Source organism: Bufo bufo, chromosome 1, assembly GCF_905171765.1.
Source record: "Bufo bufo chromosome 1, aBufBuf1.1, whole genome shotgun sequence".
NCBI classification, from domain to species: Eukaryota; Metazoa; Chordata; class Amphibia; order Anura; family Bufonidae; genus Bufo; species Bufo bufo.
In genome coordinates this window covers 300,773,944-300,797,512 of record NC_053389.1, presented here as the reverse complement: position 1 = coordinate 300,797,512, position 23,569 = coordinate 300,773,944, and positions in this window count along the sequence as shown.

The following is a 23,569-nucleotide window of genomic DNA, read 5'->3' as shown; positions in this document are numbered from 1 at the left end:
ATTGTAGATTCACACTGAAGGCATCAAAACTATGAATTAACACATGTGGAATTATATACATAACAAACAAGTGTGAAACAACTGAAAATATGTCATATTCTAGGTTCTTCAAAGTAGCCACCTTTTGCTTTGATTACTGCTTTGCACACTCTTGGCATTCTCTTGATGAGCTTCAAGAGGTAGTCCACTGAAATGGTCTTCCAACAGTCTTGAAGGAGTTCCCAGAGATGCTTAGCACTTGTTGGCCCTTTTGCCTTCACTCTGCGGTCCAGCTCCCCCCAAACCATCTCTATTGGGTTCAGGTCCGATGACTGTGGAGGCCAGGTAATCTGGCGTAGCACCCCATCACTCTCCTTCATGGTCAAATAGCCCTTACTTTCAAAGTTTTCCCAATTTTTCGGCTGACTGACTGACCTTCATTTCTTAAAGTAATGATGGCCACACGTTTTTCTTTACTTAGCTGCTTTTTTCTTGCCATAATACAAATTCGAACAGTCTATTCAGTAGGACTATCAGCTGTGTATCCACCTGACTTCTCCTCAACGCAACTGATGGTCCCAACCCCATTTATAAGGCAAGAAATCCCACTTATTAAACCTGACAGGGCACACCTGTGAAGTGAAAACCATTTCAGGGGACTACCTCTTGAAGCTCATCAAGAGAATGCCAAGAGTGTGCAAAGCAGTAATCAAAGCAAAAGGTGGCTACTTTGAAGAACCTAGAATATGACATATTTTCAGTTGTTTCACACTTGTTTGTTATGTATATAATTCCACATGTGTTAATTCATAGTTTTGATGCCTTCAGTGTGAATCTACAATTTTTATAGTCATGAAAATAAAGAAAACTCTTTGAATGAGAAGGTGTGTCCAAACTTTTGGTCTGTACTGTTAATAAAAGCCAAAATACAGGGTCTTCCAAAAAGTTTCCCATGAAGGAAAACATATCTCCCTTGCTTATCAATAGTGTTGATCACGAATATTCGAATTGCGAATTTTAATCGCGAATATCCGCACTTCGAGAATTTGCGAATATTTAGAATATCGCTAAATATATTCGTAATCGCAAATATTCTATTTTTTTTTTAAATACCAGTTCATGCGAATTTTTATGTGAATATTTTATGCGAATTCTATGCGAATTTTCGCAATGAAGAAAATAAGGCCTGGAGATCATGAATTTGCGAATTCTCGAATATATGGCGAATATTCACCCAAATATTCGCGAAATATCGCAAATTCGAATATTGCCCCTGCCGCTCATCACTACTTATCAATAAAGAAGGCCTCACAAAGTCGATCTTTTTATGAATAATGACCGTCACCCCTCTGGAGTGGCTAGTGAAAGTTGAATGGAATGACGGTGAGACCCATCCTCAACTAATCTGCATCAAAGCCTAATGAATAAGGTTGGTTTCTATTTGGCAAACAATCGCAGGTAGATGTCTCTGGACTAGGTCAAACACTGTCTGTCTTTTTAACTTATCCCCGAGTCCCCATGCATTCCATGTTAAAAGTCTTACGGACATTTTTTCAAATAGTCAAAAAATATATATAATTTCCTCCTAAGAGACACATCGCACTGCATCCTCCCCCCCCCCCCTCAACCCATGATCCGCCCTTATCTAACAGCAGACCTCTCATCTCGGACCATCTCTCCTCCTCCCGCTGACCCTAACCCAACTAAACAACCACAATGCAAATAAAAAAAATAAAAAAATAAATGGTGTGCCACTGCTTAAACACCATTGCGATCAAGCCAGTCAGTGACTGATGCAGGAGTGTCAAAAAAAATTAATTGCTCCATTGAAAATTATCCTAAGTTTGGCTGGATACATGACGGAGTACTTAATGTCCTTGGCTTGTAGCCATTTATTAACAGCCAGGAAACTGTGTCTCTATTCTTGAGTCTCTTTAGAGAAATCTGGGAAAAAAGACAGTTTACCACCATCATACACAATGGGAGGGCACTCCCTGACTCTCTTCAGGAACATGTGTAGTGTCCCACTAGGTAAATGTGGGCACTACACAAGGGTCAATTGGGCCACGTTGTTCTCCACCTCCTGTGGGACAGTGGCAGTGTATTTCACAGTACATTTTAATGCATTTTAATATGTATTTATGTGTATTTTCCTGTGACATGTGTAGCAGGCCTATTAGGGTGTAGTTCAGCATCCTAGGCACTAGAGTGAGCTAGGGAACCCCTAATATAAATAGTCAGGTCCTGTCCAGAGAGAGGGAGTGTAGAGTCAGAGGCCAGAAGACACTTTAGCCAGAGTGGGGCTGAGGTGCAGGCTCTGACATGCAACTAGACAGCCCAAGCTTCTAGTTGACACCAGGAGGCCAGGGAGAGTGGACCAGCCTGCCTGAGGATATTGAGCCAGAGTTAGCTCAGAAGATTGTCACCAGGGGAAGAGTTGCCTCCTGACAAACCAAGTTCCCATAAGCAGAGCAGAGCCAGTATTCCAGCTAGACAAGTGAGCTGAAGGGCAGAAGGATTCACACAAAGCAAGGATATATACCTGAGGAAGTTTGCTACCAAGGATAAAGCCAGCATTAGGGCATACGGGCCTTGGGATACAAACAGCCAGGAGTTCTGAGGAATAGTGCACAGGATTTCTGAGGAAGAGTGCAGCCTGGTCTGTAAGTGTTGTTTTTACCCTCTGAGTATCTTGCAAAGAACATTGTGCCTGCCATTGATGTGAAAACCTGCTTATTACTGCTGTATTACCTGGAACTTACAAAAGACTGTATAAAGTTAACCGTTTTCCAGTAAAGGAAGTTTTGGTTCACCATAACAGTTTGTTCCTCACTTATTACCCCTATCAATCGGTGTGCCACCGTTACAGGCACTGGCATCACGAACCTTAAAGGGACCTTGCCCCCGGCACATTAAACACCTGCAACACCCAGGGCACCTCAGCTACCATCAGGCCTGGTCCCTATATACAGAGAGTGCCCCAGAGGACTTCTGTGCCAGCCTCTCAATCACTGCTGTACGCCTGCCCAGGGTCTTCCTACAAACTGTGAGTAACCCATAGCAACCCTCGTTTGCCTAAGTAACCGTGACCTCACATCGCAATACCCTGCAGGGCTGCGTACTGCACATGTTTCTGTCACAAGTTTTTTTGCCAAGAGGGCCCGAGGGTACATTTCAGGTTTTCCCCCAGGGATCCAATGAGCCCTCTCCACTAAGAACATAGAAGAAAAATATTCCTTCCCAAAATTCTTAAAAATAAGGGATTGTAGCATTTCAGCAGGGTCTTTTCCCTCAACACCCTCGGGGAGCCCCAGAATTCTTACATTTGAGCACCTCGACCTGTCTTCTAGATCAACTAGTTTTTTTTTGTAGATAGTTGTAATTCGTAGTCAAGATGGAGATTTTCGATTTTAATACTTTCACTTCATTTTTAGCAAACCAGCAGACTTTTCTATAACAGCAACTCGATCTCGTATTTTAGTAACCTCATCCCTTATTAATGACACATCCGACTGAACAGTCCTAAGCTGAAGAGCAATATTTTGTATCACCTTTCTGTTGTTTTTAACAGCAGTTAAGATTTCTTCTAAGGGAAGGGAAAGGCTCTACCATGGGAGTCTCCAATTCATCCACCCCCTCTATGTCCCTCTCCTGGAGATAGTCATCTGCTCTTTCTTCTGAAGTGAGTCCAGGAATATATTTTTTCGAATTTACATCTGGCTTCCCTTTTTGTCTGTTCTTGTTTGTACATTCGGGGATTTCAGGAATTGATCTGATTCTACGGATTTCTGTCCAGATTTAGCCGTTAACAAGTCTGTTGACCTCCTGTGCTGTTTAGGACCCTTTTTTTTTTTATTCCTTTCTTTTCCTTTTTCCCCTTTTTTTCCCACTCCTTTCTTCTTCTTATGTCTTTTTAATTATAGCCCCTTTCTGTTCTTCCTTATTTTATTTCCTCTTTGCTTTTATGCTTCACAAACCTGTTTATATATATATATATATATATATATATATATATATATAATTTTATTTTTTTTACTTTGCAGAAGTGGTGTGATTCTGTCCCCTGACGATTTTCTCTGTCTTCACTCTCCCCTCTCCCTCCTACTAGTATCCCGACAAAAACACAGGGGAAGGATGTTGAAGTCACCCATGATGATAGTGAGGATGTCGGCAGAAAGAAAGTGTAGGAGCTTGGTGTTAAAGTGGTCAAGAAAGATGGTGGCTGGGGGCAGTAAATGACAGCTACTCAGCCGCCTCTAAACTTCTATCACTCCTTTCCTCCTTTGGCCTCTCACAGTGGTCTTCCGCTCCCACCCACAGAGATGGTCACCCACCTCTGCTCCCTATCTAGCCTTTCTTATTCACCTCTCCCCCTATCTAACCACAACCTACTCACTTTCTCTTCACTGGTCTCTTTTGCTGCTCCCCCAGTCCACACACTAGCACATTTTGCTTTCTTACTCTCTTCTGCCACTCTCTACCATTTTTTCTCTCCAAGACCCAGATACTGCCACCACCCTATATAACACCACAATAAGTAAAGCTCTGGACATTGTTGCCCCCCTCACACACAACAAAACCTGAAAAATCAACAGACAACCCTGGCACACCAACCTGACCAAAAAACTCAGACAAGCTTCCAGGTCTGCTGAGCAGCGATGGAAGAAATCTCACTCTAAGGATCACTTTACCGCATACAAGCAATCCCTCTTCATTTTCAAATCCTCACTCATTGATGCAAAACAGCCCTACTAAACAACTTTTTAACACTTTTAACTCTCTTCTCCATCCCCCAGCTCCCCCATGCTCTCCTTTCATCTCAGTTGAGGACTTTGCCACATACTTAAAACAAAAGATAGTAAACATCAGAGAAAGCTTCAGCGCACAGTCCCCACAGACCCTCTACACAACTGCTCAGTCCTCTTCTCCAAAAACCCGCTTCTCCACCATTACAGAAGAAAAACTCTCCACTCTACTCTCCAGATCACATCTCACCACCTGTGCACTTGACCCAATCCCATCCCACCTCATCCCTAACCTCACCACAGTGTTTATCCCAGCCCTAACTCACCTCTTCAACCTATCACTAACCTCTGGTGTCTTCCCCTCTGGTTTTAAACATGCTACCATTACACCCATCCTCAAAAAGCCTTCACTTATCCCATCTTCTTTGTCCAGTTATCTCCCCATATCACTTCTTCCATATGCCTCAAAGCTACTTGAGCAACATGTCCATTCTGAACTGTCCTCTCATCTCTCCTCCTGCTCCCTCTTTGACCGGTTACAATATGGCTTCTGACCCCACCACTCAACTGAGACTGCCCTCACCAAAGTCACCAATGACCTACTAACAGCAAAAACCAAAAAACATTATTCTGTCCTCCTTCTCTTTGACCTGTCCTCTGCCGTTGACACTGTCAACCACTCCCTTCTGTTACAAACTCTTTCATCTCTTGGCATCACTGACCAGGCCCTCTCCTGGATCACATCATACCTCACAGAGCAGACATTTAGCATCTCCCACTCTCACACCACCTCCTCATTACCTCTCTGTTGGTGTACCGCAAAGCTCTGTTCTAGGACCTCTGTTCTTCTCTATCTACACTTTCGGCCTTGGATAGCTCATAGAGTGACATGGCTTTCAGTATCACTTTTATGCTGACGACACACAAATCTACCTCTCTGGTCCAGACATCACCACCTTACTCTGTATGTGTGGCTTCAAATAAATACACAATAATTATGGTGATCACACTCAAATTTAATAAATGAAAAACAATCGTAATGACACTATAAAACTATAAAAAATTTATAAAAACATCAAACAAACATATGCATGCTCACACATATTAAATATTGTAGGAAAAATACGTCATAAATCGTATATGCAAGTAGTTCATAAAATAAATGAGGGTGGTTTTCTGATGAGACTGAACTAAATCTTTATATTTGATTTAAAAGTTCGCATAAAGTGCATTCAGCTGTTATTGTGGCTTGCAGCTTGCAGGCCAAGATGTTCTTAAAGGGGATGAAAAGCAATCCTGAATACTATTCACCAGTTACTGCTTGATTATAGTTTTTGCGGTTTAAATGTCCAGACCTTAGTTTATGTCTATGATGGAAAAACAAGTACTGGTATGTACTATAATCACCGCCTATACAGGTCTTACCTGCTTCTAGGTGGCTAAGAATATTCGTGTTCCAAGATATGGCATTACATACCCGACCTAAGAGTTGCTGCTGTGTTCGTTTCTCCACGCTATTCAGGCAGACGCCGGTATATCACATGGTCTGTATCAGGAAACAGGTTTGTATCTCGCAGCAAGGTATCGCAGGAACTTGGTGTTGAAAATGGGATCCGAAATTTTTTTTGGGATCCGAATTTCTTTTTCTTATTTGGAGCGCTCAAATTTTTAGTAAGATTGATTTTAATAGATCATCCGTATAAGGGCCCTTTCTTAGTCCAGTGGGAGTTCTCAGCTGGTTACGCCAGATGCGTTTCGGGGACCTCTTACCCCTTCCTCAGTGGCAGCTGATCTCCCATTTTTGGACTGGCTACTTATAGGCTGCCCAGGATAGCCCACAGGTGTAGGGCGGATTGGGCTGCTCAGGATAGCCCACAGGTGTAGGGCGGATTAGGCTGCCCAGGATAGCCCACAGATGTAGGGCGGATTTAGCAATCAAATATTCAAAGGTTTAGCTCTGTTATTAGACATGCGGTTTTACTTGCGGTTCTGTTGCGATTTTTTCACTACTGGTGCGTTTTTTTGTTATAATGTGTGTTGTGATGTAATCTCTCTATTTAATAAAAAAAAAAATATTGCAACGTGTTGCAATGCATAAAGAATTCAAAATATTAATAAAATATCACATATGATGACATAAATATTTAAAAATTTACATATGATAACATAAAAAATCATGAAAAATCCCATATGATGAACATAAAAAACCAAATGGGACATAGATATTGCAGTGGATACATGTATATAAGACATCCTGATCAACTCTTGATATAATAAATATATTCTTTTATATCATCATTCCTTGCTTTATTTTATTTTGTCTGGTGGTATAGGAGTGCGTGTTTGTCCCCAAGGGAGAGTCTCAGTGCTGATAAACCGCCAAACATGAGACTCTCCGTCGGATGAAAAACACGCAACCCCAAAAGATCACAAGAAGCCGAAAATTTCCAAATCAGCATTTAGGCTCCCGAAATCGAAGATAAGTCTTGATTCGGCTCTAGACATCTTTTCAACGTGTTTGCCCCCACGCCAATGTTTATCGATTTTTTGTAGCGCCATAAAAAACATGCCTTTCGGATCCTTATTGTGGAATTCTTTAAAGTGCTTTGATAGTGAATGTTTAATATATCCATTTTTAATGTTTCGTACATGTTCACTTATTCTAGTTTTCAAGCACCGTTTCGTTCTACCAATGTACTGCTTTCCGCGGGGACATTGGATCAAATAAATTACACTAGAGGTGTTGCAGTTGAGGAATCTTTTAATGGTCATGGAAAAGGTGTTTTGAGATGAGCTGATTTCAATAGTCTTTTTTGGAAATTTGGTTATTTTACAGCCTTGACATTTTCCACATCTATAAAACCCTTTCAGACTCATCCAATTGTTTTTCTCTGTACGGGTGATACAGCCATTTGGACTAGAGCACCTGTTCCCTGTCACATAAGAGTGAGCTATTCCTACTACTTTTTTCTCATCACCACCTTACTATCCAGAATCCCACAATGCCTATCTTCCATATCCTCCTTCTTCTCCTCTCGCTTTCTAAAACTTAACATGGATAAAACAGAATTCATCATCTTTTCCTCATCTTGCTCGACCTCCCAACAGACCTATCTATCACGATCAATGGCTGCACACTCTACCTGTCAACGAAGTCCGCTGCTTTGGAGTGACCTTGGATTCTGCCCTCTCCTTCCGACCGCAGATCCAAGCCTTTTCCACCACCTGCCGCCTCCAACTCAAAAACATCTCCCGCATCCGTGCTTTCCTCAACTTTGAGTCTGTGAAAATGCTTGTACATGCCCTCATCATCTCCCGCCTAGACTACTTCAACATCCTCCTCTGTGGCCTTCCATCTAGCAATCTTGCACCCCTCCAATCTATTCTCAATTCTGCTGCCTCCACCTCTCACCCTGTTACTCCTTTGCCTCTCCCCTCTGCCAATCCCTTTACTGGCTCTTTATTGCCCAGTGAATTCAGTTCAAAATACTAACAAATACATTCAAGGCTGTCCACAAACTGTTCCCTCCCTACATCTCTGAGCTACTTTCCCGATACATCCCAAAACGCAATCTCCAATCCTCACAAGACCTCCTTCTCTCCTCTCCTCTTATCACCTCTTCCCACAATAGCCTCCAAGATTTCTCCCGTGCATCCCTCACACTCTGGAACTCGCTACCCCAACATATCAGACTCTCACCTTCAGTGGAATCCTTCAAAAGAAACCTAAAAACCCACCTCTTCAGACAAGACTACAACCAGTGACCCTGCTGCCTCTATACCGCCATGACGAACTTTACCCTCTCCTACTGTGTCCTTCTCCCATACCATGTAGATTGTAAGCCCTCACGGGCAGGGCCCTCTGTCCTTCTGTACCAGTTTATAACTTTTCTTGTTCATGATTAGTGCAATTGTCTGTATTATGTATGTACAGTATACCCCTTTTCATATGTACAGCGCTATGGAATGAATGGCACTTTAATAATAAATAATAATAATACCACTTTGCAGCTGAACCACAGGTAGCTGTTTGGGTTGTTTGTCTGAGGTGGAAGAGGTGGAAATGGCAAAAAAAAAAACAGTTTTAGACCTGGTATCCCATAGCTTTGTGCTACAGTCTGTGGAACTCATGTGTGCAATGCATGACTGTCAGTCATTGTGTCCATTGTATTTCCATCGTGGAGCTCTTTGTTCCAGAACCTGGGATCTATTTAATTTCCTGGTGTTCAATGTTTTGGACCCTAGTCACAGGTATCCATTGATTTATTTTCTGAAGTCTAGTGTATTATCGTCCAATCTGTGGGGTTCAATGGATTTCTACACAGTTTACTGACTTGTCCCTGGAAGTTAACTGGTATAGTGCCTAGTTCCTGGTGTCCAATCATTTGGTACCCTGGTCTCAAGTGTCCAATGTTCTTTCTCTGGTGTCTAGTGGACTACTGTGTCATCATTACTGTCCAATAAATTTCTACGCTAGGCATTGGTACTAATTAGTTAAAGGGGGTCTCCGGGAATTAAAAAAAATAAAATACTTAATTAATTTATGATAAATATATTCCCAAATACCTTTCATTAGCTATAATGGCTTGTTTAGTCTAGGGAGCAATCATTAAAAGAAATAAAATGGCCACCGTCCTATTAGTACTGTACACACAAAACCTGTGCTCATCACACAGGAGGACAAGTTACTTCAAAAGAGCTGCCTCATCCTCTTCTCTGCTTGTCAGGGATTATGATTCTGAATACAGCTGATAACATCCTCAGCTTAATCTATGTAAGAATGGAGGTCATAAGGAGACATGAAGTGCAATGGGGAGGGTATGGATAATGAGCAGCAGCTATTATATGCAGTCTCCATTACCACAGCCCACAGTCTGTCCTGTCTGTACGTCATGTCACCTCATGAACTAAATTCCCAAGAGAGTCAGCTAAAGTTCTTATCATCTCTATTCAGGATCATAATCTCTGACAAGCAGAGCAGAGAGGAGGATAAGGCAGCTCTTTACCTCAGTGATGTGAAGTAACTTGTCCTGCTGTGTGATTAGGACAGATTTTGTGTGTGCTAACAGGATGTTTCCCCTGATGATTGCTCCCTAGACAATAGGAGCTATTATAAATAATGAAAGGTATTTGGGAATACATTTATCATAAAGTAATATATAAGTATTTTCATTTTCCTAATTCCCGAAGAAACCCTTTAAAGAGGACCTTTCACCACTCCTGACATGCCTGTTTTAATAGTTTCATGCATTCCCCGTGTAATAACAATTCTGGAACATCTATTCTTATGTCTGTATGTTGTGCCATTTCTTTATTATTTCTACTAGAAGTTATATATGTATTACTATTAGCCTTCAGTAAGGGTACAGAGGGGAGGTAACCAGTTGGGGGGGGGGGGGGGTGTATCTGCACAAACTCACTCTACCCAATCAGTGCTGCCATTGTTAGACTGTGCAGGTACATGCCGCCAACGTGTTGCCTCCCTTCTGTACCCTTACTGAAGGTTAATAGCAATTTATTCATAACTTCTAGCAGGAATAATAAAGGAATGGCACAACATAGAGCCATAAGAATAGATGCTCCAGAATTGTTATTACATGGGGAATGCATGAAGATATTAAAAAAGACATGTCAGGCGTGGTGAAATGTCCCTTGTACCGGGGGTTTGGCATAGTGCCCAGTCCAAGGTGAACAATGGTTGTTCTGATACACAATGCCTAGCCTTCTCCCTTCACACACTATTAGCTCCACCTGACCTAACACAGCATGTGGATCTTTTTAGGAATGTTATAAAGGCCAGAAACGATCTTTCCACCTAGCAGGAAGCCCAGTGACGTCACTAGAATTAATTGGCGGGCTTTAGCACTGCCCTAGGCTGAAAAATGGCTAGGGCAGCGCTATAGCCCACCCATCAGTGCTAATGAAGTCACAGGCAACACTGCTAGGCGGAATTCTCCTCCTAGCAGTGTAATAATAAAAACAAAAAAGCTCTTGCCTGGTGCGATCCAGGAAGGGCAAGGGAGAGCAATGGGTGCATGAAATGCTCCGATGCTTATATCAGAGGGGCTGCATGTATGAAAACAGGGATGAACCCGGAGAGCTGAACCCGGGCAACCCCTTTAACCAATACTGTAACATATTTGTCCTGGATAGGGGTGTGTAATATATTCGCAGTAGAAATCTTGAGTGTAGAAGTACTAATGGCATGCCATAAGATAGCATCACCAGAACTTGTACATTATGGTAGGTCACTATGCTGTTCTAAACAGAAGCACATTCTACCATTTGTGATTTTGAGAACATGTGAGCATTACTTTTATATGTGCTAATTGAATAAGGCTGAATTCCCACTTTAGTTGTTTGGTCAGTTATTTCCATCCGTTATTGTGAGCCAAAACTTGGTGCAGGTCAAAAACACAAAACAGGTTCAGACCTTTACATTACACCTGATCTCTGAATAGGCTACACTCCTGCTTTTGGCTCACACTAGCTGATGGAAATAACTGACCAAATAACTGAAGTGTGAACTGAGACTAAGGCCTTATTCACACGTCCGTTGTTTCTTTCCTGATCTGTTCTGTTTTTTGCGGAACAGATCTGGACCAGATCTGGACCCATTCATTTTCAATGGGTCCTGAAAAAAATCGGACAGCTCAATGTCTGATTTTCTTTCAGGACCCATTGAAAATGAATGGGTCCAGATCTGTTCCGCAAAAAACGGAACAGATCAGGAAAGAAACAACGGACGTGTGAATGGACCCTAACTCATTTCAAAACTACAGTATTAGTGAGGTTGTACACTAACCTTGGGTTAACATGGACTGCACTTGCCATTCTATTTTATGCCAAATAGTATTGAAGTGAGACTTTTTACAAGACAGTCAAAATTTTTCTATACAAAACTCTGCTGTTTTCTACAAACCTGTTACCTGCACTGGGCATTGTCATGCAGAGGCAAGAGTGACAAATACAAAATATTAATCCACATCTGGTAAGTGACAAATCATATTCTTTTTCAAATGTCATTTATACAATTCTCAACAGTTATGTGATATTCTCAAATCAGTTGGGATGTCATTTACTTTCTTACTGGGGAGTGATGGGTATTGAAATTGGCATTTTTGGAATCCTAAACCTCAGCTGCATGACTGCAGGCTCGTAGCTTTGTGGTCCCTTGAGAAGACAGGTTCCTTTTAGGAATAGAAAGAACACTTGTGAAATCACAAGCATTGGAAGAAACTTCAAAGTATCACAAGCATTGCAAGAAAGGGGATTAGAGGGAGAATCAATCAATTTCATCGCTGACAGATTGTTGGTGGATGGGGATAATGCGTAACTGCAACTCATAGCATTAGAAGAAAGGTACTGATGAGATGAGATGTTTCTGTCTATGAGTTAACTAATATAAAGAGACTTCTGATAAATATTCATCCCTGGCTGTTTATTTGTGCTAGCTGGAAGGGATCGGCGGCTCCTACATGCAGGGAAGATCCGGGGTTAGCATTAAAGTGAAGCGTTGCAGACAAACAATTTGATCGAAGAGTCAAGAGCATTCTCAATCTCCCTGGTCCAAAAATCCTTAAAAGGTATGGTATCCCACGGAAGGGGGACAGTGCAGACACCAAACTGATCTAACCCCCCAGTGCAGCGGATAAGAAACAACAACTAGAAATGGTATTGGCTACTTGACTCCCCCTTGATGCAACAGTGGGTGCTTAGCTTTACTTTCCAACATCAGAGGCCCATCCCATCAGAGATGGGTAACAAGGCTCCTGTGTTCTGTAGCAGTATTCTAATCTGCACAAAATCACCTTTTTAGAAAACACCCCTTTCCCTTTAAACACACACCCTTGTCCGACACATATACCCTCACCTATTGATGTGCACAGTTTCACACCTGACTGATGAAATGAGTGTCATGGTTGTTGCCAGAGAGGTAAACAGCCAAGGCCCATTGTGATGTTATCATTCATGCCTGATGAGGAGCCCCATTGTAAGATGATGTGTTTAGTCTATGAAAATTCTCATTAGGCCTGCCCTACCGATTCTCTAAGGCTTTGATTTGCAGTTTTGACAGACCTGTCAATCCAATGAATTAGCACTGTCATGAATGGATTGCAATAGTGGAAGCAACCAGCATTAGCACAAAATGATGATCAGATAGACTTGTTCTAAATCCCCCAAGTCTAAAAAAATCCATAAAAGGTAAGAAGCCATGTCAGATGCAGCACCCCAAAGCAGGGTTTCTGCAACAAGGCATGTTGTTAAATAAAATGTTCTGATTTGCTGTATTTGTATACCTAATAGCATTGTATGGACCACTAAGGGTTAAGTCCTTGGCTAATCCCCTTAAGGTGCCAGGGGTTGGACCTGGGTCCACCCCCCTACCAAGTTAGTTGGTTCTGTGCTTAGCTGAGAGTGGACCTGCATTTGTAAGCTCCTCAGAGCTAGGCCTGAGCTCAGAGAACTTTTGACTCAGAGACAATCTGTAGCTAAGTAGCCATATGCTACACAAATGTGTTTCAGTGAATGAAAAATCAAAAGCTCCAGATTCTACAAGGCCGTGCATTGGAGTCAGTAAGTAAGGTATTGTGCACATTTATGGCAGAGAGACTTTGCCACCCAACCATATCTTAAAGGGAAACTGTCATCAGCAACCTTCCAATCCAACTGTTTGCATAGACACATAGCTATGGTTCGCCTGATTAAAATGTTGTTTTTCTTTTGTTGATCTGAGGCTCCATTCCAAGTTATGACACATTTTGTAAATATGCTAATTAAGTATTTAGTGCAATGAGGGCATAACTATTGCCCTTGTTGCACCTAAGCTCTGTCCCTTTCTCTGGCCGGCCCTCCCTCACTGCTTTGCCACTGCCTGGACATATCATTGAAAGCGGCTAGGGAGGGAATTGCCACAGAAAGAAGGGCTCCATAAAAACAGTCCAATTCGGTGAAATGCATTACAGTCTATGAGAGATGCAATCTAATTATTGCTTGTTCAAGTTCCATAGAGAAACTATTACAAAGTGTAAAATAAGGAAAAAAAAGTTTTCAAAAGTGTTAAAAAAATTATACAAAATTTCAAATCGCGACCCTTTTTCCCCAAAAATATAAATATGTAAACAATTAAAAAAATAAACATCATGGACATTGCTGCATGCTAAAACGTCCATATTATTAAAATATAAAAATATTTTTCCCAAACAGCAAATGATGAAATAAGAAGAAAAAAAGGCAAAATAACCAATTTGCTGTTTTTAGTCACTTCACTTCCCACAAAAAATTTAATTGACTTCTATTAGGATGGAAAGCAAACGGAATTCCTTTTAAAGGCTTCCGTTTTGTATTCTGTCTGGGCATTCCGTTATTTTCCGTTATAACCATGTTATAACGTTAAGCCATAAGGGAATCCCTAACGCTAGTGAGAACCCACCCTGATCTGCGAGCAGAATTAAAGCCCATTGTGATGTCATCATCCATGGATGATAAGTTGCTTCATTGTGACATGCTTAGTGTTCCGGCTAGGGAAATTTTCATGGTTGCTGCCATACCTGTCAGTTCAATAAATTAGTGCCATCTTGAATGGTTTGGATTGCAGCAGCGGAAGCCATTGTTTGCAGCACCATTATTGGTTTGGATTATTGGATTGCTGGAACACTTAAGGCATGTACAGAGGTGTTGGGGAAGTTTGGTACCAGCACAGTTCTTTGATCGGAGAGATAGGCATTTTCTCAGTCTCCCTGATCCAAAAATCCTTATTTTTTGTATGAATTTTACTAATTTTGGGCTAAAAATCTTTTTTATTTTTTTATTTTTTATATTGAGCCTTTCTGTCATAAAGGGTTAACTGTTTGTTTGTGAATAGTACTTTTTACATTCACTTTGTGCAGGTCATAAACACATATGTAAGCCTCATTTTTATCAGCACGGTAAGAACTGAGCTATAATGAGTGTTTATCATGTCAGAGAGCAGAGATAAGGAGCCCATCACATTAGCTGGCTGATGGAGCAGAGAGAAAATTTAGATCCCTCTTTTAGAGCATCTCAGCCCTGTACAGAAAAAAAGGGTTCCACGTTTGTAATAAACAGCAATTTAAAAAAATATTTTTAGCTCAAATTGAGTACAATGTGCTATTTTTAAAAACATTGCCCCTAAAGGTGTACATAGCCTTTAAAGGGAACCTGTTACCATGAAATACAGTACAATCTGCAGGCAACATGTTAGAGAGCAGGAAGAGCGGAGCAGATTGAAATATAGTTTTGCAGGAAAAAATTCTGGAAAATATGTAATCTATGCATTTAAACATGTGCTCATTTTATATATAGGAGTCATGTATACGGTCCTACTCAGTGATTGACAGCCTTCCTTTTATGCTTAGTCATGCAGAGTAAGCTGTCAATCACTGGGTTGGACCACCTACATGATTCCTATGCATAAAAATAGCACAGGTCTAAGTGCATAAATTACAAGTTTTTCTGCTCTATAACATGCTGCTGCAGCTTGTACTGCATTTCGTGGTGACAGGCTCCCTTTAGAAGGTACAGTATCTCGCCGGAAGGGGGGATGCAGACACAAATCTGATCTGAACGCTGAAAATCAGTGTTGGCATCAGTGATCTGCATCAGTGTTGGCTCCTCACTTTGCGACAGCAAATTCAGAGGGCTATCCCAACAGAAACGTGTAAGGCAGTCATGTGTTCTGCACCTACCAAAGCTACGCCCCTGTGTGGCAGTATTCACATCTGCACAAAAGGGCCTTTTTGGACCACTCTGCTCCCTATGTAAACATGCATGCTTGGCTGATATAGACACAAACGCACCCTCATCTGTTGATGTGCACAGTTCCACCCCTAACTGACAAATGAAGTATCATGGCTGCAGCCAGGGAGGTAAACAACTAGGGCCCATTGTGATGCCATTGCGCACGGATGAAGATGGGCCCCAGTGTAATATGCTCAGTGTTCTGTCTATGGAAATTTTCTAGGGGACTGCCATACTGATTTTCGGAGGCTGCCACGTTGATTTGCAGTTAGATAGAACTGTCAATCCAGTGAATTAGGGCTGTCATGAATGGTTTGGATACGGGCTCATGCACAGGACCGTATGTATTTTGTGGTCTGCAAAAAACGAATCCGCAAAAAATACGGTTGACGCTTGTGTGCATTCCGTAGTTTGCCATTTCAATGGTTTTTGTTACAAGATGACATGAGATAATACTTTGATGTCTTATCAAAATGATCAGAGTCAATTTTAGCTCGGCCACATCTTTAGTGGTGAAGTAGATTGCTTTCTGGGAGCAGTGATTATATTATCAAAGGGATTATTGGAATCATCTGCTAATTTATTAATACAGAAGTGCTGTATTTGGTAGAAGTTAAACAGCTGTGAGTCCTGCAGGGTAAAGTTACGCTGTAACTCCTGAAATGTGAGTCACTGCTTCTGTGTCATGTACTGTAGGAGGTCTTGCACTTTGCCAATTCCTTTTCATCTCCATTCAACAAGTAGCTTCCTAGTGCCTCCCAGGAAATCTGGTTTATTCCATGAGGGCAAATATTTAGAACAGATAAATGTGAAACTGGAGAAAATATATGTATGTTTTAACAAAGCATGAAATCTCATAAAATAGTCTTTATCCATGGTAATGCTATAGAATCTCAAGTCATGAGATCTTCTTCTCCCTCCCCAGCCATAAGAGCTCACATTTAGAAATGTTCACTCTATAATCCAAGTAGGTTCCAAAATCTCTGAGGATATCAAGGATTTTGGGGACATTTTTCAATGGGTCTGATAGGAATAACATAATGTAGATAAATATCACAGCAATACCACTTTGTTCTTAGTAGTGTGCATTTCTTTGATTTGAAGAAATATAGTAACAGCGACAGTTAACATGTGAACGTTTTCGGCTCGCAGGCCTTCATCAGACACTGGTAGTACAGAAATAGAGACTATATCAGGCATATAGTTAAATAAAATGAAAAAAAGTGAAAAAAATAATAAAAAAATAATACATAGACTCAATGACTGGTACCGTATACCAGAAACAATATAGGAAATGGAGATGAATAAATACAATATCCAATGGAAGTAATCTCTTCCTTCAGAAAAAATATATATTAATCCTACACTCACCTAAAGAATTATTAGGAACACCTGTTCTATTTCTCATTAATGCAATTTTCTAGTCAACCAATCACATGGCAGTTGCTTCAATGCATTTAGGGGGGTGGTCCTGGTCAAGACAATCTCCAGAACTCCAAACTGAATGTCAGAATGGGAAAGAAAGGTGATTTAAGCAATTTTGAGCGTGGCATGGATGTTGGTGCCAGACTGGCCGGTCTGAGTATTTCACAATCTGCTCAGTTACTGGGATTTTCACCACAACCATTTCTAGGGTTTACAAAGAATGGTGTGAAAAGGGAAAAACATCCAGTATGCGGCAGTCCTGTGGGCAAAAATGCCTTGTGGATGCTAGAGGTCAGAGGAGAATGGGCCGACTGATTCAAGCTGATAGAAGAGCAACGTTGACTGAAATAACCACTCGTTACAACCATGGCATGCAGCAAAGCATTTGTGAAGCCACAACACGCACAACCTTGAGGCGGATGGGCTACAACAGCAGAAGACCCCACCTTGTTGAATCAATGCCACGTAGAATTAAGGCAGTTCTGAAGGCAAAAGGGGGTCCAACACTGTATTAGTATGGTGTTCCTAATAATTCTATAGGTGAGTGTATATGTATCATGAGGAATAAAAGGTAAAACAAAAATAGAAAACATAAAGAAAAACAGAGCGTACTGGCTCATAATACAGTAGGTCAGAAATAATGGATTGGTCAACAAGGCCTTGGATCCCCTGTAATTTCCTCCTCCGCATTATTTCAGGGTATTATGGTGGGACAGAAAGAGATCAAAATAACTTTCTTCATGGATGACATTATGTTATTCCTTAATTAACAACCTTTGTCGCACTCTGCTTCTTTGTGCTGTGCATAGGGTTCCCACCTCGTCTTCAATGTAGATAAAGATCACAGCAATACCACTTTGTTCTTAGTAATGTGCGTTTCTTTTAGGCCTCATGCACATGACCGTTGTTTGGGTCCGCATCCGAGCCGCCGTTTTGGCGGCTGGGATGCGGACCCATTCACTTCACACTCCGTGTGCTGTCCGCATCCGTGGCTCCGTTTCGCGGCCCCGCAAAAAAAAATAACATGTCCTATTCTTGTCCGCGTTTTGCGGACAAGAATAGGCATTTATATTGCCGGCGCCCGTTCCGTTCTGCAAATTGCGAAAGGCAACACGGGCGGCTTCCGTTTTTTGCGGATCCGCAAAAAACGGCACGGCCGTGTGCATGAGGCCTTATTTGAAGAAATATAGTAACAATGACAGTCAACGTGTGAGCGTTTTCGGCTCACAGGCCTTCATCAGACACTGGTAGTACAGAAATAGAGACTACAGGGAGTGCGGAATTATTAGGCAAGTTGTATTTTTGAGGATTAATTTTATTATTGAACAACAACCATGTTCTCAATGAACCCAAAAAAACTCATTAATATCAAAGCTGAATATTTTTGGAAGTAGTTTTTAGTTTGTTTTTAGTTTTAGCTATTTTAGGGGGATATCTGTGTGTGCAGGTGACTATTACTGTGCATAATTATTAGGCAACTTAACAAAAATCAAATATATACCCATTTCAATTATTTATTTTTACCAGTGAAACCAATATAACATCTCAACATTCACAAATATACATTTCTGACATTCAAAAACAAAACAAAAACAAATCCGTGACCAATATAGCCACCTTTCTTTGCAAGGACACTCAAAAGCCTGCCATCCATGGATTCTGTCAGTGTTTTGATCTGTTCACCATCAACATTGCGTGCAGCAGCAACCACAGCCTCCCAGACACTGTTCAGAGAGGTGTACTGTTTTCCCTCTGTCACGGAACCATGAACCAGACGTACAACAAGAGATAAGTGAAAATAAGAAGGCTTTATTAAAAATAAAGCTGTAAAGCAAAAGTCCAAACGGATGGTGAAACCGAAGCAGAGTCTTTGAGAGGCCAGGGGTCAGGAACCAGAAGGGTAGTCAGACGAAGCCAGGATCAGGAACCAGCAGGGTAGTCAGACGAAGCCAGGATCAGGAACCAGCAGGGTAGTCAGACGAAGCCAGGATCAGGAACCAGAAGCAGCAGCAGTCTTAGAAGCATGTGAACACAGGAGGACCAAGCAAGGAACTGAAGCCACAGACCTCCTATATATATGAGCTAGGCATCCAGCTCCTCCCAGTGGGAAGGAGGAGCCGCAGGGTGGAAGGCTACAAGAAACCCAGAAACCAAGATGGCCGCCAGCACATGTCAAACGAAGGAGAACAGCAAGAAGGTAAGACCATGACAGTACCTCCCCCTCAAGGGCCCCTCCTCCGCGGAGCAAAAAACGGTTTCTGAGGGAAGCGTGCGTGGAAGGCTCGGAGCAAGGCAGGAGCATGGACATCTGCGGAGGGAACCCAGGAACGCTCCTCTGGACCATAACCACGCCAATGGACCAAAAACTGCACCCGACCGCGGACCAGGCGTGAGTCCAGGATATTGCTCACCTCATACTCCTCACGATAGCCCACTCGGACCGGACGAGGCCGAGGAACCGCGGAAGTGAAACGATTACACACCAGTGGCTTCAACAGGGAGACATGAAACACGTTAGAGATCCGCATGCCAGGAGGAAGCGCAAGGGCATAGGCTACCGGGTTTACCCTGCGAAGCACTCGGAAGGGACCAACAAAGCGAGGCGCCAGCTTGGGAGTGGGCACTCGAAGGTTAAGGTTGCGGGTGGACAACCATACACGGTCTCCGACCTGGTAGGAAGGAGCAGGCGCTCGTCTGCGATCAGCCTGGATTCTCTGGCGCTGCGCAGAGGCCTCAAGGGACTTCTGGATCTGTACCCAAGAAGCACGTAGGACGGAAAGGTGATCCTCCACAGCCGGAATATCCTGGGGAGAGAATACCTCCGGTAACACGGCAGGTTGGAACCCATAATTGGCCATGAAGGGAGACGTCCCAGAGGAAGAGTTCACCGCCGTGTTCCTGGCAAACTCAGCCCAAGGCAGGAGGTCAACCCAATTGTCTTGGTGATCGGAGACATAGCAACGAAGGAATTGCTCCAAGGCCTGATTGGATCGTTCTGCGGCCCCATTGGACTGAGGGTGGTAGGCCGAGGAGAAGGAGAGATGAATCCCCAACTGGGAGCAAAAGGCGCGCCAGAACCTGGACACAAACTGACTCCCCCGATCCGACACAATCTCCTTGGGCAAACCGTGCAACCGGAAGTCCTCCCTGGCAAAAATCGTGGCCAACTCTTGTGCAGAGGGTAACTTCTTGAGAGGAACACAGTGGCACATTTTGGAAAACCGATCCACAATCATGAGAATGACCGTATGGCCTCGGGATGCAGGGAGGTCCACAATGAAATCCATCCCCAGGTGTGACCATGGGCGCTCCCCGGTGGCTATGGGTTGCAGAAGGCCCAACGGAAGGTGCCGAGGGGACTTACTCTGGGCACAAACGGAGCATGCCGCTACATATGCGGCGATGTCGGAACGTAGGGAAGGCCACCAGAACAGACGTGAAACAGCCCAGGACAGCTGATTCTTTCCAGGATGCCCCGCGGTCTTGGAGTTATGGTAGGTTCGCAACAACCGAGTGCGCAACTCCTCAGGCACAAAACATCTGCCGTTGGGTCTCCCAGAGGGAGCACCAGATTGAGCCGCCAAAATCTGCTCACCCAGGGGAGAGGTCAGGCTGGTGCGAATGGCGGCCAGGATCTGATTCGGAGGTATGACCGAAGTCGGAATCGACTCCTCCCTGGACAGCTCGGAGTACTGCCGTGATAGGGCATCCGCCCTGATGTTCTTGGAACCGGGTAGGTAGGAGACCACGTAATTAAAACGTGACAAGAACAGAGCCCATCTGGCCTGACGTGGTGTCAATCTCTTGGCCTCAGAAAGGTAGGTCAGATTCTTATGGTCCGTCAGGATGAGAACCGGAACCACCGAACCCTCGAGCAAGTGCCTCCATTCTTTAAGGGCCTGCACGATGGCCAATAACTCCCTGTCACCAATCTGATAGTTGCACTCCGCGGAAGACAGTTTCCGGGAGTAAAACCCACAAGGAAGCAGAGGACCCTCTGGTGTTCTACGCTGAGACAGAAGGGCGCCTACTCCCGTCTCAGACGCGTCCACCTCGAGGACAAAGGGCAACCCAGGGTTGGGATGCGACAGAATCGGAGCCGACACAAAAGCGGACTTTAGGGCCTCAAAAGCTCGGATGGCCTCGAGCGGCCAGACCTGGGAATTACTGCCCTTCCTGGTCAGATCCGTGAGAGGCTTGGCCAGCATGGAAAAGTCCCTGATGAACTTCCGATAATAATTGGCGAAGCCCAAAAAGCGCTGCAGGGAACGAAGACCACTGGGCTGGGGCCACTGTAAGACAGCCGAAACCTTCTCAGGATCCATGGAGAACCCCTCAGCGGAAATGATGTAACCTAAGAAGGTTACCTGGGATCGGTGAAATTCGCATTTCTCAAGCTTACCGAACAGCTTGTTCTCTCGTAACCGTTGCAACACTCGTCTGACATCCAGAATGTGGGCCTCCATGGATTCAGAATATACCAAGATGTCATCCAAATAGACCACCACACACTGCTGCAACAGGTCACGGAAAACATCGTTGATGAATTCCTGAAAGACTGCGGGCGCATTGCACAACCCAAAGGGCATAACCAAGGATTCATAATGACCGGTCCTGGTGTTAAACGCGGTCTTCCACTCATCGCCCGCCTTGATCCTTACCAGGTTATATGCCGCCCTCAGGTCGAGTTTGGTAAAGACCGTGGCCCCTTTAAGGCGATCGAACAGCTCGGAAATCAAGGGTATCGGGTAAGCGTTCTTGATCGTGATGCGATTGAGACCCCTGTAATCGATGCAAGGCCTCAACTCACCGCCCTTCTTTTTCACAAAGAAAAATCCAGCCCCTGCCGGGGACGAGGATTTGCGAATGTGTCCGCGTGAAAGCGCCTCCCTCACGTACTCCTCCATGGCCTCATTCTCCGCTACCGACAGTGGATAGACTTTGCCACGAGGAGGAACGGCACCAGGTTGTAACTCTATGGCACAATCGTATGGGCGGTGCGGAGGTAGGGCAACCGCGCGCACCTTATCGAATACATCCCGGTACTCCTCGTATTCAGGAGGCAACAGAGAGTCCGAGGAAGTACACAGCAACTTGACAGACCCATGGATGCAACTAGCCCCACACTGCGGTGACCACGAGAGGATCTCGGCCGATCTCCAATCGAAAGTCGGATTATGCTTCTGGAGCCAGGGGTACCCCAAGACCACCGAGTAGTGTGGAGACGAAATAACCTGGAGGCAGACCGACTCTCTGTGAACGGCACCAATGGCTATCCCCACTGGAAGGGTCTCATGAGTCACGTGTGGCGGCAGAAGGGGTCTGCCGTCTATCGCCTCAAGAGCCAGTGGGGAACCTCGAGCCTGCAGAGGAATGGAATTGGCGGCAGCGAACACACTATCAATGAACAAACCACCAGCACCAGAGTCCACCAACGCCTGGGTCGTCACCGAGCCCCCGACCCAGGAGAGGACAACAGTGATCAGTGGTTTGTCAACACGGGAAACCGGGGACGAGGAGACTCCACCCAAGATCTGCCCCCGACAGGATCTCAGGTGCGAGCGTTTTCCCGGACGGTTCGGACATGCCAACCGAAAATGCCCACCGAGACCACAGTACATGCATCGGCCCTCGCGTCTCCGGAGTACCCTCTCCCCCTCGGACAGGCGAGCAAACCCCAGCTGCATGGGTTCACCCCCAGACAAGTCATCCCCAGGAGGCGTGGGAGGAGAGGGAGGCACGGGTGGGACAGCAAACGTAGGCGCCAATCTGTTAGAAGACCTCCGCAGACTCTCCTTAAAGGAAGGTCTCTCCCTGAGTCTGGTGTCAATCAAAATCAGGAAAGAAATAAGAGACTCGAGCTCCACTGGTAGGTCCTTAGCTGCAACCTCATCCTTCAAGGCATCCGAGAGACCATGAGAGAAAGCAGCGACCAGAGCCTCATTATTCCAGCCCACCTCTGCTGCCAGGGTACGAAACTCAATGGCGTATTCAGCTACGGATCGTGAACCCTGTCTGATGGACATAAGGAGCTTCACAGCAGAGGCAGCACAAGCCGGCACATCGAATACCTTCCGAAGAGAAGCAACAAAACCGGAAAACTCGGCAACCACCGGATTGTTGTTCTCCCATAAAGGGCTGGCCCAGGCCAAGGCCTTGTCCGAGAGCAGCGAGATCAAGAAGCCCACCTTTGATCTCTCAGTAGGAAAGGCATGTGGCAGCAACTCGAAATAAATGCCCACCTGGTTAAGGAAACCTCGGCACTGAGTTGGCTCTCCCCCAAAGCGCTGTGGAAGAGGGGCAGAACCGGTCATACCCCGAAACACCGCAGGCGCAACAACAGGTGTCGGGGTAGACTCTGGCGCAACAACCGGAGCGGCAGTAGGAGCGACAACCGACCCATCGGCAACGGGAGCGAAATGAGCCGTGCGTTCAAGCAGGGTTAGCAACGCCACAGCGAACCGACCCAACAGGTGATCCTGCTGATCAAGTCTGGCAACCAGCATGGGTAGCGAGGATGGCCCTGTACCGTCAGAATTCATGGCTTGGTCCTAATGTCACGGAACCATGAACCAGACGTACAACAAGAGATAAGTGAAAATAAGAAGGCTTTATTAAAAATAAAGCTGTAAAGCAAAAGTCCAAACGGATGGTGAAAC